This window comes from Pipistrellus kuhlii, unplaced genomic scaffold, assembly GCF_014108245.1.
Source record: "Pipistrellus kuhlii isolate mPipKuh1 unplaced genomic scaffold, mPipKuh1.p scaffold_m20_p_64, whole genome shotgun sequence".
Lineage (NCBI taxonomy): Eukaryota > Metazoa > Chordata > Mammalia > Chiroptera > Vespertilionidae > Pipistrellus > Pipistrellus kuhlii.
This window is the reverse complement of record NW_023425567.1, coordinates 778167-794641: the sequence shown is the minus strand read 5'-3', so window position 1 is coordinate 794641 and position 16475 is coordinate 778167.

Here is a 16475-nt window from a genome sequence, read left to right as displayed (position 1 = left end):
CGCCGCGGTGCAGGCTGGGAGACCGCCGCGGTGCAGGCTGGGAGACCGCCGCGGTGCAGGCTGGGAGACCGCCGCGGTGCAGGCTGGGAGACCGCCGCGGTGCAGGCTGGGAGACTGCGGGCAGCTGCCCCGACAGTGAGTGTGTAACGGGGTGGAAGATGGACGAGTGCATTTCAGGGGACCACTAGCCGTGGCTAGTCCTGAGGAGCGACTTGGGGTTTGCCAGAGGGCGGGGAGGGAGGTGCTTTGCACTGGGGTGTGTGTGTGTGTGTGTGTGTGTGTCTGCAGTAATGGGGGGCGGGGAGGGAGGTGCTTTGCACTGGGGTGTGTGTGTGTGTGTGGGGTGTCTGCAGTAATGGGGGGCGGGGAGGGAGGTGCTTTGCACTGGGGTGTGTGTGTGTGTGTGTGTGTGTGTCTGCAGTAATGGGGGGCGGGGAGGGAGGTGCTTTGCACTGGGGTGTGTGTGTGTGTGTGTGTGTGTGTGTGTCTGCAGTCATGGGGTCTCAGCTCCAAGGCCCAGGATGACTGGGTTCTGCCGGGCACCTCTCCTCCACGGGTTCCTGAGGGCCCGCAGGCACAGGGCTGGTGCCTGGGACAGCCGATAGGCCAGTGCTGGCCACTCAGCGCCCCACCCCCTGACCCCATCCCCATCCCCCATCCTCCCACCTCCCCACCCCCGTCTCAGCGCCGCTCTGGTCCTGCCCTGCGCACCCCCGGGCGCTGGCCGGGCCTGAGGGGGGAGCACAGAGACGCTGAGGCCGCTGCGGGCGCCAGGAACCCCGTCCCCCCGGGATCCCCGGACCCGGACCCGGGATCGTTGGCCGGCTAGTGGGGTGAGGCTTGCTGCCCCCGGGAAGGTTGCATCCTTATAAAAAAGGCTCCAAAGGAAAGCCAGGCTTGAACACCGGCCCTCTGCGAGGCGCCCCCTGCTGGTCACTGAGGTTCTGGGCATTAAACCCCCGCCCAGGCCGGTGCTGGGCGGCTCGGCCACTCCGGGAGGGACCGCGCGTGGCTGGCTGCAGAGCCGGCGCCCGGTGTTCGCCCTCCCCATCCTCCTCGGGTCGCCCCGTTACGGTTTGACACAGACACGCCGCCCAGAGGCTCCGTTTGTTTCACTTTTTATTTTTTACATTTTATTACAAGAAGTTTCACTCCTACAGGAAAACGGAAAGAATCGCACAGTCTATGCCCAAACACCCACTCCCCGGATGGCGCAGTGAATATTTGCTTCGTTGCTGTCTCTGCAGACGGGCCCCTTTAAGATTCCAGGCATGCTCTGCTTACAAAGGACGCCTAAACCAGTGGTCGGCAAACTGCGGCTCGAGAGCCACGGTTTGCCGCTCTGTTGACTAATGAATTTGCCGACCACTGACCTAAGCAAGGCGGCACAAAATCCGTGTTTCCCCTCCTTTCCCAGGAGGAGGCTGGAGCGAGGGCAGTTCCTGGCTCCGAGGTCACGCGGCTGGGAGTGGGGCTGATTTACAAGGAGAAACCGAGTCCAACCCCGTTCATCCCCACCCCCAGTGAGCACCCCAGCACCCGCCAGCCAGCCCCATGGCAGGAATCAGAGACAAGGCGCCTGCCCCCAGGCGCACAGGACACTTCTGTGGGTGCCGCTGAAGGGCTTGCTGGGACCGGGTGGGGGGCTGACTGCATGGAGCATGAGGTAACTCGCAGGGGCCGATGGGGATGTGCAGGAAAAAGCACAGATGCTTCCCCCATCCCCTCACGAGTCCTGACAGCAAAGGCCGGCCTAACACCCCTGCAACCAGCAAGTGTCTCTGCCTGCCGTGCCCTCGTCCACCAGCAGGTGGCGTCTCCGCCTTGCGTGCACCCGCCTCTGAGGCCCGAGTCCCAGCCATCCAGCTTGCACGGGCGCCTCCGGCTTCTGCAGGCGGAGAGGAGGCCTGCGTGGAGGAGGCTGTAGCTGCTGCCAGGGCCCCGAGTGTCCTGCAGGGAGGCGGCCGGGCCCACGCTGCTCTCATGTCACGTGTGGGGACATCGGGTGGGGTGGGGTGGGGGAATGGAGAGTGCATTTTCCAGAAGAGGCATCTCCCCGCCATCTGCACCGATTTGGGTCCCAGAAGACTGGGGTAAAGGGAGCTGGAGGAAGCCCAGGGGGAGGTGGAGGGAGAGGCGGCAGGGGGCCCTCCCCTCTGGGCTCACCCCGCCCAGCAGCGGCCCAGGCCTGCCCCACGCTCTGCCCACCCCTTCCCCAGGTTCGTGCTGCCCCCTCGCTGAAACCTGGCCACCCCGCTGCCGGAGCTGGCATGTCCGTGTCACCGTCCTGTGCCCAGCGGCCCGCCTTCCGTACCTGCTGCCAAATGAAGGAGGGTGACCTGAGCGCGGGCAGCTGGGGTGCCGCCATTCTGTGGGCCTTTTTGTCTGGCCTCTCATGCACCCGCCTCTGCCCTGGAGAGGGGGCAGGAGAGACTGAGCTGAGCACGTCTGCCCTGACAGGGCCAGAGGACCCACCGCGACCCACCCCTGGGGATAGGGCAGCCCAGAGCCCCCGGGAGAGTGCCTGCCGGGCCCTCCCTCCAGCGGAGGAATCGGCCCAGGTCCCGGGGCTCAGCAAACACTGGGAGGACAGGCCTGGCCCCATGGGCCTTCCAGGGACGGCCCGCGTTCTCTCTCACTCTGGGCCGTGCTGTCTTCGGCTTGCTCAGCTTGTGTTTCTCTCACTTCGACGTTTCTCTCTCTGTCTCCCTCTCTCTCCCCCACTCTCACTAAAAGTCAATAGGTAACCGCCCTCGGGTGAGGGTTAGTGATGGGGTGGGGGTGGGGGGCCTCAGCGACACCCAGCAGGCCCAGCCCCTGTGGCAGCGGCTCACCGCCCAGCTCCGGACTCTGTGTGCCTGTGACCGAGCCCAGCTCTGCGATGTGCCATTGCCCCTCTCCTCCCAGACGAGGGCCGGAACGCAAGAACAGAGCCACCTTTCCCACGGAGCCGGAGCCCACCGGGCTCAGAGAGCCCAGGGCATCTGGACAGCAAGGGGCCGGACCTGGCCCTGTGATGACGGAGGAGCTGCCAGGGAGAAGTACCCGGGGGCACTGTCAGTGGAGGCCTCCGGGGCCTGTAGTCGGACCCGGACCTGGGCCTGTACCAGGACCCGCCAGACAAGCCAGCCCGGGGGAGGGCAGGATGGGGCGCAGGGGCTGCGGGAGATGGGGAAGGGCATCGGTGTCGGCCCTGGGCTTCCTGCAGGGACGCAGCCGCACGTGCTCAGTGCCCTGCCCCTCTCCAGGGCCCAGAGCCATGCTGGCGCAGCCACAACCTCACCGGGGTCCGCAGAGGCTCCGGGGCTGGGACTGCCGGGACCGGACGGAGACCTGCTTGTTGAGGGTCGAACCCTGGGTTCAAAATAAGGCCACCGGAGGCCGATGGTTAAAAAGAGCAGGCAGGGGTTCATTGGACGGCCAGGACGGTCGGGAGAGCACCACACGCAGGTGGAGTCCACACGGCCGCGCCGCCATGGGGAGGCAGTCCTTTTAAAGGCCCAAACCACAGGAATTCTCCTTTGTTCCAAATTCTAAATTCTGCCGGACCTTGGACTGTGGCCCTATCTTGCGATAGTAGATAGCACGGAAGCAGAGCTCAGCGGTTAATCTCTAAAGGTTATCTGCAGTTCCTGCTCCTGGAGCTGCTGAGTCAGAGGGAGTCAGTCTCCTGTGGTCCCGGTCCCAGGCCCAGGAAAACTGCCTTAGCCTCCGGGTCTCCACCTGGAAGCTGAGGCATCTACCCTATTGTTTAAGCGAGTCAGCGAGTGCCGGAGCCAGAACAGCGGGTTAAAATTCAAACAGCGGTTTTTACCTCAGTCTGCTTGCTACCATACTTCACTGCAGTCTGTCCTCGCTGTGTGTCCCATGCCCGGGTGGGGCGGGGCCGCAGAGGGAAGAGCAGGCCGGGCCTGGGGGGTCAGAGGGCAGAGTCTTGCACCCTCTCCCGCCCAGGCTCGGCGGGTGGCCCTCCCCGGACGGCAGACAGGCTTTTCGTTGGTGAGGCTTGTTCCCCCGCTGTGACGGGGCCGTGCACTGAGCTGCCCTCAGGGCTCCCGGGAGGAGTGGGCGCGTGGGCACAGGTAGGGGCCCAGCCCAGCAGCCTGGCTCGGCTCAGAAGGACTCAGGAATCGTGGGCAGGGGTGCGTGGCCACATCCCGGGCCCAGCTCCCCGCTCTGCCCTCACTAGCTGTCTCCCGAGGCCCCATCTCCACGTCTATAAACCGGGGATAGTAAGAGCATTCTCATCCCAGAATCATGAGAATTAAACGAGATAATTGGTTAAAGTGCTTGGCATACAAGATGACCTTCCTAAATGTCCACTACTCATGTGCAAACGATGCACATTCGGGGCCACCCAGGACTCCCGAGGGGAGAGCCCTACCCGGCAATGTTATCCGAAAGGCTCCAGGCCCCGGCGTGCACCCTGCCCCGGGGGAGGAGGGTGCGAGCCGCTCCAGCGCAGCTCAGAGGGGCAGCTCTGCGGGGCGTCTCCGTTCCCGCTCAGAGAAGCCTGTCGCCGGGACACCCCGGCCAGTGAGGAAACCTCGTGTGTCGTCCTCGTGACACTCGGCTCGTGACATCCCCTCACCCATGGGTGAGCTCCGTCCGTGAGCCTGGCCGGAGGGGCGCCCGGGGCTTTGTCCCTGAGGCTTTGTCCATCAGGAGGCCCTGGGCCGTCCCTCGGCAGGCCCCGTGGCAGGTACCCAGTGGCCGGCTCTCCGCCCCGACCGTACTGAGAGCTCCCGGGGGCCAGCGCTCCGGGGGCGGCCACAGCCAGTTCTTGGAGCCGTGACCAGCCGGGCGGCTGCGATCCCTCCGCTGAGCCAGTTTCTCTCCGGGAGGCTGAGGGCTGATGCTGCATCTGGGTGAGCAGTGGGGTAACGAGAACCACATGTTGCCGGGGGAAATGACTGGAAATTGCGCCGAGGACGAGAATGTGGGGTTTTGAATTGCCTCCTGGAAGGCAGGCCGAGAAGCAAACACAGGACGTCCTGCCATAAATCTCCCCGGTCGATGTTGCAACACTCGGTCTCCCAGCCCCTCTCCAGGCCCCTCTCCAGGCCCCTCTCCAGGCATGGGGGCGGGGGCAGGGGAAGGGGGGGGCGGGGGGAGCTGGGGCAGCAGCAGTGAGGCCCCCAGCACACCCCTTCTCCGTGCGCCCCTCCCGCTGCTGGAATCCCCACCTGGATGTCCTCGGGCATCGGGACTCAGCGTGCCCGAACTGCTCTCACATCTCCCCGCGCCCGCTCCCCGCACATTCCACCGCGAAGAGAGGCCCCACCGGCCTCAATCAAGTGCGGACCCTTCTCCCCTGAGGTTCTGGCATCCGCGTGCCGGGCCCTGTCCCCGTTCCGGGGCCTCCTCCGAGTCTGGTCACTCCCAGCGGCCTCTTGCCGCCCGCCCCAGATGGCCCACTCCCCTCCCTCAGCCGCTGGGACCCGGAGAAGCCAGCGCGCCCCCCCCCCTCCCGGGCTGTGGCCCGTTTGGGGCCTGAATTGGAGCCCAAACCCACCATTTCTCCACCGAACTCCCCCTTTATTTGCCAAGAAAACGCACATAACAACAATGTAAACCCAATCTAGGGTCTAGTGAGAGGAGTGACCGCCCAGGGCCTGCCCGACAGCAGGGCATCCGGTGGGACTGTGCCCCTCCCTCTATCCACCTCCTCCCGGTCATGAGACTGAGGCGGCCAAGGCCGGAGGCATGGAGGTGACTCAGACGCAGCCCCAGCCCTGGGGCTCTGAGGTGATAGTTAGCAAGGAGAAGGGAACGTTACCAGCAGGAGGGACGGGAGGGGCGGGGCCCCCAGAGGAGCACCCTGAGCCCAGGGAGGCCCGTGGGGGGCGGAGCCTTCCCAGAACCACGGTGGGCACAGCCGGGCATTAGGCCCCTAAAGCAGGCCCCACGCTCCCCCGCACCTGTTCCAAAGGCTGGGAATCCCGATGGGGGGACACCCTGGGTGCACCCCATCACCGGGGACGGCGCTGGGCCCAGGCACCTCTGTGTGGGCGGGCGGCGCTGGGAGGCCGGCTGGGCCAGGGCCGGTGAATGGCAGTCAGTGTGTGTTTGCTGTGCCCTCTCTGCTCCTCCGAGGCCCCGGGAAGTAAACATTTGCTGGGTGAGCGCAGACGCTCCTTTCCCTAGCAAAGCACCCCCTAGCCTGCCCCTTCCCTAGCACAGCGCCCCCCAGCCTGCCCCCCATCCTGCCCATCAGCCTGCCCCCCAGCCTGCCCTTTCCCTAGCACAGCGCCCCCCAGCCTGCCCCCCAGCCTGCCCGCCAGCCCCCCAGTCTGCCCCCAGCCCGTCCCGGGCGCCAAAGGGAGCACTGACAGCGCTCAGCGGGCATCACGCTCCTCAAAGGGCATCAGCGGGCATGGGCTGGCTGTGTCCTGCTCGGCCCTGTAATCCCCACGCCGGGAGCTGGTCAGCGGGGACCAGGCAGGGCAGGCCGAGCACATGTGAGTCCTGTGTGGCCTCCAGTGCAGGGAGTGTGCGCTGCCCATTCTCCTGTCCCAGCCCTGCAGGCCCGACCTGAGCCTTCCTCCCTGGGACGGAGACTGCATGGGGTCACAGGGCCCAGCAGGAGGTCACGGGGCCCGGCAGGAGGTCACAGGGCCCGGCACGGGGTCACAGGGCCCGGCAGGAGGTCACAGGGCCCGGCACGAGGTCACAGGGCCCGGCACGGGGTCACGGGGCCCGGCACGGGGTCACGGGGCCCGGCAGGGGGTCACGGGGCCCGGCACGGGGTCACGGGGCCCGGCAGGAGGTCACGGGGCCCGGCAGGAGGTCACGGGGCCCGGCAGGAGGTCACGGGGCCCGGCAGGAGGTCACGGGGCCCGGCACGGGGTCACAGGGCCCGGCAGGAGGTCACGGGGCCCGGCACGGGGTCACGGGGCCCGGCAGGAGGTCACAGGGCCCGGCAGGAGGTCACAGGGCCCAGCAGGAGGTCACAAGCCTGCCAGGTCGGGATCCTCGGGCACTCTGCAGACTTCTGCTGAAAGCTAGGATGCGCATTACACAGACCCCGACCGTCTCCCCGCCCCCCAATAGCTGCCCTCCCCAGAGCCGGCACCAGGGCCCTGGGTGGCACAGAGCCGTGCCTGGAGGAGCAGCCTCGCCCCCTCTCCATGTGCTGTGAGCGGACCCTCACCCTTCCCTAAGCTCACACGGGCTCCGCTCCCCGGGCAGTGACTTCTGGGACACCCAGGACACGCTGGGACCTTCCCGTGAACTCAGGATAAACGGTGGGTTTGTGTGGGGCAGGCAGGCGCGGGCGCAGGCGGTCTCCGGGCGCCCCATCCCCTCTCCCCTCCCCCGTTCACAGAGCAGCCTCCCGGCCCCGCGGAGGCCCGGGAGGGGTGTAATTGGTTCTGCATGGAGCCGAGCTGGTTTATGTCCACGTCCAGGAAAGAATGCGGGGAGGCCCGCAGGCGGGGATCACGTGGCCCTCCCCGCGGACGCCCCTCCACACCTGGTCCCAATTAGGCCGCTTCCTGCCACCAAACCCCGGCTCCGCCATGGCGGGCCCTGCTCGCGCTTCCTTTGTGAACGTGCACCCAGCCAGGCCCTGGAGGCGGGGGAGTGCGAGGCCGGGGGGGCTGGGGGCCGGGGCTGGGTGGACTGGAGGGCTGGGGGCCGGGGCCTGGGTGGACGGGGAGGGCTCAGGGCCGGGGCCTGGGTGGACTGGAGGGCTGGGGGCCGGGGCCTGGGTGGATGGGGAGGGCTCAGGGCCGGGGCCTGGGTGGATGGGGAGGGCTGGGTGGCCGGGGCTGGGGGCCGGGGCCTGGGTGGACGGGGAGGGCTGGGGGGACGGGGAGGGCTGAGAACACTGAGTCTGTCCCTCCGCACCTCAAGCCTCGGCGCCAGGCGCCTGGGTTTATGGGGCGACACCCCCTCAGCGGGCGCCTCCGGGCGACGGGCCACCTGGATCCAGAGCCGGCGGGTGCCCTGGGCCGAAGCCGTGTTTTCCTCGGGCCGGGCGGGCAGGCGGGCGGCGGGAGCCAACAGACGGGCCCGCGGCTATTTTTAGGCTGAGCCTCTCCGTCCCGGGACCCTCCTCTCCCTCCGGCCGCGGGGCCCGGTGTGCTGTTTCCTCGTTCCCTTTGGCCCAGGAGCCTCAGGCACTCACACCCCGAACCCACTCTTCCCGCCACCGCCGAGTCTCATGGTGGCCTTTCGGGGTGTCGGCTCTGTGCCTCACTAGCGGCCCCCGAGGCCCGTTCCCCCAGCTCCGTGGCCGGAGTCATCGCCGCCCAGGGAGACGGGCACAGGCTGCAGCCCGGCCAGGTCGCAGGCTGGCTCTGGGTCACTGTGGTGACACCACGGGAGTGGATCTCGGCTCCTCTCTGGTCTGGCTGCGGCCGGTGGGGTCTGGCACAGGCGGGGGCATGGCGGGGGCACCGGGAGGGGAGCCGGTGCGGGGAAGCTGGCCACACGGCGTGTAGACGCTGTCCCTCCCTGTGCCCTCACGGGGGCGCCCTCCGTGCCCCTCCTCTTCCTATGAGGACGCCGGGCAGGGCTGATTCAGGTTCCCCCCAGGAGGCCCCCCCCCCCCCACACACACACCGCGCCCGCTGAGGTCCTGGGCTGGGGCCTGGGCTGGGGTGGGGTGTCCAGCTCAGCCCCGACCAGAATGCATTGCAGTGTGAGGAGGGCGAGTCCTGAGAACCCCAAAACCCCGAGAGGCGACGCTGGACATGTGTCGGGATGCAGGGAGGGGCTCTGCTGGGGCTGGGGAGACGGGGGCAGAGATGAGAAGTGGAGCCCCAGGCGCGGGGGAGTCGGTCCAGGAGAGGGGGTGGGCGAGAAGAGCAGAGGTCCAGGACCAAGCACCCGGAACCCGACCTGGGGAGGGGCAGGAGGGGGGCCCGGGGAGCGTGGGTCCCCCAGGGCCTCCGGGAAGGGGTGGCATGGAGCCCAGGGCATGGCCTCCGCCTGGGGGTGCCTTTTCCCATCGGGGTGACCCTGTTTCTTGATGCCGCAGGACAGCGGGCGTCGGACTGGAGGCTTCGCGATGCTCTGCCCGCGTCCCGGGCACCACCCGGGCGGGTTCCGGGTTCGGGCGCGGAAGAGACAGGTGGGTGAGAATCTGTCTCCAGGAGTCAGCCGCCCTCTGGGATTAAGCACGGTGACTGTCCTGTGATTGCAAAAGCCTGCCCCCCCCCCCCCCCCCCGCCAGGCCCACAGGGGGGAGCGAACACCGGACGCCCGCCCGCCCGCCCGCCCGCCCGGACGGGGAGCAGCCGCCTGGCGTCTCGCTGGCTTTGTCTGGCTCTGGACGCGGATTGGCGGGAGGATGATGCTTTCCAGATGGGCCTCCCCGCAGCCAGGGCCCCTCTCCTGCGGCCTCCCCCCCTCTGCTCGCTTCCTGCTGGGCCCCGGGCCAGGCGGAGGGGCCCGGCCCTCCCTCCGGCTCCAGCATTCCACATGTGCTGGGGCGTGCGAGGCCCTGAATCAAAGCCAGGCCCGGAGCCCCCCACTCCCCTCCCTCCCCCCAGCTGCCCGGCTCCCCCCGGCCAGCCGCTCTGAGCCTCCAATTTGAAAAGTGCTTCATAATCTTCAGAAACACCCACGGGTCTGTCCAGGCTGCCTGCCAGCCCCAGCTCTCCGAGTTGCTGCGGGGGGGGGGGGGGGGGTCCGCTGCTATTGGTTCCAGCTGCCTTGATACCCCTCACGGGGAGGCCAGCACGAACCCCCAACACACCACCCGCCCCCCCCCCCCCCCCGATCTGACCCCCTCCCCCGCCCGCCCCTGCCTGTGGGTAAACACCCTCCTCGGACGCTGATACTGGAACAAAGAGGTGGGACACTGGGGGAGATACTGATGTTGTGACTTCGCTTGACCTTTGAACTGCAGCGGTTCAAAGGTCAAGCGAAGTCACAACATCAGTATCTCCCCCAGTGTCCCACCTCTTTGTTCCAGTATCAGCGTCCGAGGAGGGTCCGTTTCCGGCCAGAAGTCCCTTCCCTCTCCTCCCTCCGGCACAGCAGGAAGTCTGCACACTTTGTACAAAACAAATGGAAGAAGGTTCTGGAAGGCGGAGAGAAGCGGGTGGGCTGACTCCAGGCCCTCAGAGCGGGCTCGGGGCGTCTGGGGTGCCCGCTGCCCCAGGGGGCCGGTCGGGGGCTGAGGACCTGCTGCCGGGCGCCCGCAGGCGGGTGAGCAGCAGCCGGGGGCCCCGGGACGGCCCAGCGGGACCCTAGCTCAGGACAGCTTCGGGGCACACACAGGAGGGCCCCATCCCCTCCGGGCAGGGTGCTGCGTGGGGAGCCGGGCGCGCGGCCCCTCCCCCACGGCTCAGCAGAGATGCGGGGGAGGGGAGACTGTACCCAGCGTGGCCGTGGCACCCCCACCCCCACGGGGTCAGCGGAGGCCCAGGTCCCCGAGGCCCAGCTGTCACCTCCCCTGCCCGCGGTTCAGGTCGCAGCAGTGACAAAGCACTTCTGTCTCTCCCGCCGGGGGTCAGGGGGCCCCTGGGGGAGCCAGACCCCACCTCACCCCACCCCTCCCGGAGTGCAGCGGCCGGAGGACACCCGCCTCCGGCGTCCCCGCAGGAGGCAGGGCCGCGTCCGCCAGAGCGCGGGCGGAAGAGGGCCAGGGGGACCGCGTCTCAGTCCTCGGAGAACGTCCGGTCTCGGCGGCTAGAAATCACTCATCGCACCGAGGACCGGCAGGTCTCCGCCGGAGGGAATGGGACAATGAGCAGACCTCGGCGGGAGGACGGCGGGAGAGGGTCTGCCGGACCGAGACCCCGGAGCAGCCGCGGGAAGCTGGGGGAGAAAGCGCCAGTCTCAGGAGACCCGGGAGAGGAAGCGGGAGAATCCGTGCGCCCAGGATGGAACAGCAGGAAGTGCTGCCCGCAAACAGCCCGGACACAACCCCGGGGAGAAGGGACAGGGCCTCGGACCCGGCCACAGCCTGAGAGCCGATGTGTGTGATGTCAGGCTCTGGAAGGAGGCAGAATGCGGTGGAGCTGGAAGCAGAACAAAAAACTCCCGAGTTTGGCGAAAGACAGAAACCTATAGCGTCGAGAAGCTGAGAAAATCCCAAGAATCATAAACCCATTGACCCCCCTGACACCTCAGAGCCCAAATTCCGAACACGAGAGACAGAATAAAACCCTGAAAGCAGCAAGAGAGGGGAGCAGTGATGGTGACAGCAGATTGCTCCTCGGCAATCCTGGAGGGCGGCAGGAAGTGGTGACATTTCACCAGGGCTGGGGGAGGGGAACTCAGACTTCCAGACTCGGAAACTCTCCTTTAGAGAATAAAAGGAAAGCAGGCACATTATCACATTAAGGGAAACGGAGAGATGTTGTCAGTAGCTCTGTCCTTAAAAATTACTAAAGTTTTCTGAACAGAAAGGAAACAATAAAAGAAGGAACCTTATAAGTCAGGGAAATAAGCAAAAATATGGGGAAATTGCCCTAGCCGGTTTGGCTCAGCGAATAGAGCGTCGGCCTGCAGACCAAAGGGTCCCAGGTTTGATTCTGGTTTCGGGCTCGATCCCCAGTGGGGGGTGTGCAAGAGGCAGCCAATCCATGATTCTCTCTCATCATCGATGTCTCCTCTCTCTCCCTCTCCCTTCCTCTCTGAAATAAAATAAAAAAATACGTAGCCCGGCCGGTGTTGCTCAGTGGTTGAGCGTTAACCTGGGAACCAGGAGATCGCTGTTCGATTCCCAGTCAGGGCACGTGCCTGGGGTTGCGGGCGTGGTCACACAGTGTGTGGGGCATGCAGGAGGCAGCCGATCCATGATTCTGTCTTGTCAGTGATGTTTTTATCTCTCCCTCTCCCTTCCTCTCTGAAGACAGTAAAAATATATTTTTTTAAAAAAGAAAGAAACCACGCAAGGAAAGAGGGAGGCAGACAGCGCACACCCTGTCCCTGGAGGCTGGGAATGCCTCCACGTTTTGGAACTTCCCACCCAAAACTGTCAAAATGAGAAAAAGAGGGCCCGTTGCTGGCAGGACGAGCCTCAGCCTCGGGGAGAAATCGGGTGTAGCGGGAGGCCTCCCGCGGCCGCTCTGTCCGGCTCAGGGGCCCGGGCCTCGGCCGCAGACCGCCTCCAGGACGCCGGCTCCGCAGCCCCATGAGCCCTGTGACCGGGAGCCAAGCCGCTGGGCCCTCCGCAGCGCACCTCTCGCACGGGCCGTTTCCTCCTCCCAGCGAAGCGTAAAGAGGGTTTTTGCGTTTCCCCGGCCCCACGGGGGTCGTAAGACCCGGGCATGGCCAGCAGACGCGCCGGCGACCGTGCGCGGGGGGCGGCTTTCCCGCGGGGCGGGGGGGGGGGGGGCCGTGCCCGGAGGAAGGTCAGCCGCGTGGGGCGTGAGCAGCACCCGCCGTTCCGGGGCCCCTCGGACTGGGCCTGGGGCTCAGTTTTGCTTTGCTACAGACCTTCCTACGCACACACATCCCCCCTTTTTAGTGGGGCCTGTTTCCCGCTGGCTCGGCCTCTGTCCCCGCCAGGACGCTGAACTGCCAGAACCGAAACCTGGGAAACGGCTTCCCTTGAAATGAGGCGTCGAAGGAGGAGCTTGGATGCCAGTTTTGTGTCGTGCATTTCGGATCTCCCTGGTTCCAACGCTGCTGTTTACATTGCTTTTGATTTATTTATTTTAATATGTGTGTGTGTTTTATTAATTTCAGAGAGGAAGGAAGAGGTAGAGAGATAGGAACATCAACAATGAGAGAGAATCATTGATGGATCGGCTGTCTCCTGCACGTCCCCCTCCTCCCCCCGCTGGGGATGGAGCCTGCACCCCAGGCATGTGCCCTTGGCCAGAATCGAACCCGGGACCCTTCAGTCTGCAGGCCGACGCTCTATCCACTGAGCCAAGCTGGCTAGGACTAGACTGCTTTTTATTGATCAGAGAAGGAGAGAAACATCGATTTGCGGTCCCACTTATGTATGCATTGAATGGTCGCTGCTTGTGTGTGTCCTGACCCGGGATCCGACCTGCAACCCTGGTGTCCAGGGGGAGGATGCTCTAACCACCAGACTACCCGCAGGGCCCGTGCTCTTTCATCAGGACGATGAGCCCCTCCCGAGCGGGACAGGCTGGGCGAGGGGAGCGGGGTGGGGAGCCTGTGGTGCGGTCAGCCCTGCGGGGAGGAGACAAAGGAAGGTCTTTGCAGAAGCCCCCGGCCCGCGGGGGCCCAGATCCCTCTCAGGAAACACCTCCATGGCGGTCAGCTACAGGCTCCTCTGGGGCGGCCTGGCGGTCAGAGGTGTGACACTGACGGCTCCCGGAGCCCGGCCCGCGCCTCCGGGCCAAGGATGCCGCCGCCCGCCTCCGCTTCCAAAGTCAACCGCGGGGACTCAGCGCAGGGCCGGCCCCCGAGCCAGGAGCTGCCTGCTGCAGCCAGAGCCAGAGCCGGAGGAGAGGGCTCTGGGCTGTGCCGGCGGGCGGTGCCTCCTCCCTCTCCCGCAGAGCTGGCTGGGGGCCATGGCTTCCCAGGGGACATTCTGGGGAGTCCCCAGCAAAGGGGCCTTCTGCTCTGGGGGCCCCGGGCTGCCGGGCGGAGGGGGCAATCTGGGGGGCATTGGTGGTGTGGGTCGGGGCACCCTCTCTCTGCCCAGGTGACCCTCACCCGCTCCTCAAAACTCCAGGCAGAGGCTTGCTGTGGGAAGACTATACTGCTCCCCAGTATTCTGCACCCCACTCTTCTCTCCTCCTGTGGGTCTCCTTGTCCCCGTGTGTCCACCTGGCGTGAACTCACCACAAGAAAGGCAGCTCTGCCAAAACCGGTTTGGCTCAGTGGATAGAGCGTCGGCTTGTGGACTGAAAGGTCCCGGGTTCGATTCCGGTCAAGGGCATGTACCTTGGTGGCGGGCACATCCTCAGTAGGGGATGTGCAGGAGGCAGCTGATTGATGTTTCTCTCTCATCAGTGTTTCTAACTCTCTATTCCTCTCCTGTTCTCTCTGTAAAAAATCAATAAAATATATTTTTTTAAAAAGAACGGCAGCCGTTTTGTTCCTCGCCTGTGAGCTCCCATGGGAGGGACCGTGTCTGAAGCATCTTCGTGTCCCTGTGGTGTCCTTGTCCCCACGGCGCCCCCCGCCCTGCCTGTGCCCCCCACCCCAGGGCCACCCTCGGGTGGGGGCTTTTGCAAAGTTTCTTTGAAGAGAAAGCATTTTCCTCACCCCCCTCCCACCCGCAGCTGCTTTTAAGGTTTTCTGTATGTTTGTTTTTCTGCTCGTCTGTGCTTAAAACGCGGTTTTCTTTGTGTTTATCCTGTTTGGGAGCAATGGAGCTTCTTGAATCTGCGGGTTGGCCTCTTTCATTGTTTGGGGAAAATTCTTGGCCATAATCTGAGTGTTGCTTTTGTCCCCTCTGCACCTCTTTTTCTGAGGCCACGATGATATGTATCCCAGTTAGGCCTTTTGATTATGTCCTACAAGTCTTTTAGCCTCTGGTTGTAGTTGTTTTTTTTAATCCATTTTTTTTTTCTTCTGTTTCAAGATACACACACACACACACACACACATATATATATTTAAATATATTTTATTGATTTTGTACAGAGAAGAAGGGAGAGAGAGAGTTAGAAACATCAATGAGAGAGAGTCATCGATCAGCTGCCTCTTGCACACCCCCTACTGGGGATGAGCCCGCAACCAAGGTACATGCCCTTGACTGGAATCGAACCTTTCAGTCCCCAAGCCGACGCTCTATCCATTGAGCCAAACCAGCCTCGGCGAAGATACATATATTTTTATTGACTTCGCTTTGAGTTCATTTTTCTTGTGTTCTGCTGTGTCTGAATCTGTTGCTAACCCTCTCCACTGGGTTCTAAATTTTTCATTTCTGAAATGTCCGTTTGGTTATTTGGTTCTTTTTTCTCTGAATATTCCAATTTCCAATTGGAAAAAACTACCTTTCATTATTTTGCTTACACTTTCCTTTATTCCCTTTGACATATGAGTCATTATTATTTCAGAGCCTTAGTCTGCTCACTGCAGCATCTGGGTTGGCTGTGATTGTGCATCCTTCCTGTCTTTCTCTTCATCACTTGTCATAGTTCCTAGACTCCTTTCATGTCTAGTAATTTTGTTTGAACGCTGGACATTGTGCACAGAAAATGGGAGGCTTCGGTGACCCTCTTCCCCTCTGGAGCTGGTACTTCCTTACCTCCTGAAAATATTCCCGCTTAAGTGACAAAAACCTAAACACAACACTGTCCCCGTGAATAAATCACTTGAGGGGCTTCTCATCTCAATGCAACCAGAAATGCAGTGGGGGAGGGGCTTGGTGCAGCTACAGGCATACTTGTCTGTCTCTGGGGCACCCCTGTCCCCAGGTGTAGAGAGGGTCTGGGAAGACCCCTGAGCTGATTGTCATCTGAATGCAGCGGTGCCCAGCAGAGCCATACCCTGCAAACACACCTTGCCAGAGGCAGGTCTGTTGTCAGCCTGACCTTCAGCTCGGTCGCCGGAGTGTGTGTGTGTGTGTGTGTGTGTGTGTATGTGTGTGTGTGTGTTTCATAATCTAAATCCAGCCAAGCACCAGGAACAAGCACGATTATCCAGGCCCACCCAGAAGTGACCATTACAAAGAAGTCACAAGATTGCACATAATCTCCTTTATCTTGACCTTTAGTAAAACTTCCTGGTTTTTGCTGTGTAAAATAAACGTGCTGTATCGGCTGGGTCTCTGTCTCTCATCCGTTTTCCTTCTATCTCTGTGTCTGTCTCTTTCTTTCATTTTCTCAATCCCCAGCCGCCCCTTACTCAGGAACTGGACTGCTCTTCAGCCACGCTGGACCTGGAAAAGAGAGAAATATTTATACCCGGACAGTGCCCTCCTGAGCTTTTTATTGAGAACTTGGGGGGACTTGGTTTCCTCATCCCTGACAGAGGAGAGGAGAGCCAGCTCTGTCCTCCAGAGATCCCCCCTGGCTCTCCCGACTCCTGTCCACGTAGCTTCAACATCTGGCAGATATATGGAGAGGCAACTGGCCATGGGTTTGAGGCAGGTCTCCTCCCAGGCTGGTCTCCTGTGCCTGAAGCCCCATTCTGCCTTTCTGCCGTCCCCCTGGCTCCCAGGTCCCTGCACAGCACCAGGACCAGCAACTGCGCCCCCAGGAACAGGGGCCGTGCGTCCGGACCCCCTCTTGTTCCTGCCACACTGCCGTGTGCCCACATAGGTCACTGCCGCCTTCTCTTTTCCCGGCAGAGGCTCCTGGCCCAGAGCAGCCCAGGCCTCAGCGCTCAGAACAAGCCATGGCTGGAGGGTGTCTGCTCAGCTCAGGGTCATCCCACACTAGAATGTCGCCTACCCTAGTCCCAGGTGCCTCCACAGCTCTGTGCAGCTGTAACATAGGGTGTTTGCCACGGACCCAGGTTTATCTAATGGATAGGACGGGAATATTGACCTGGGATGGGTGATCTGCTGCTTACTCCAATTTGAAAAGTAGGAAAATGCCCTCACCGTTTGGCTCAATGGATAGAGCGTCGGCCTGTGGACT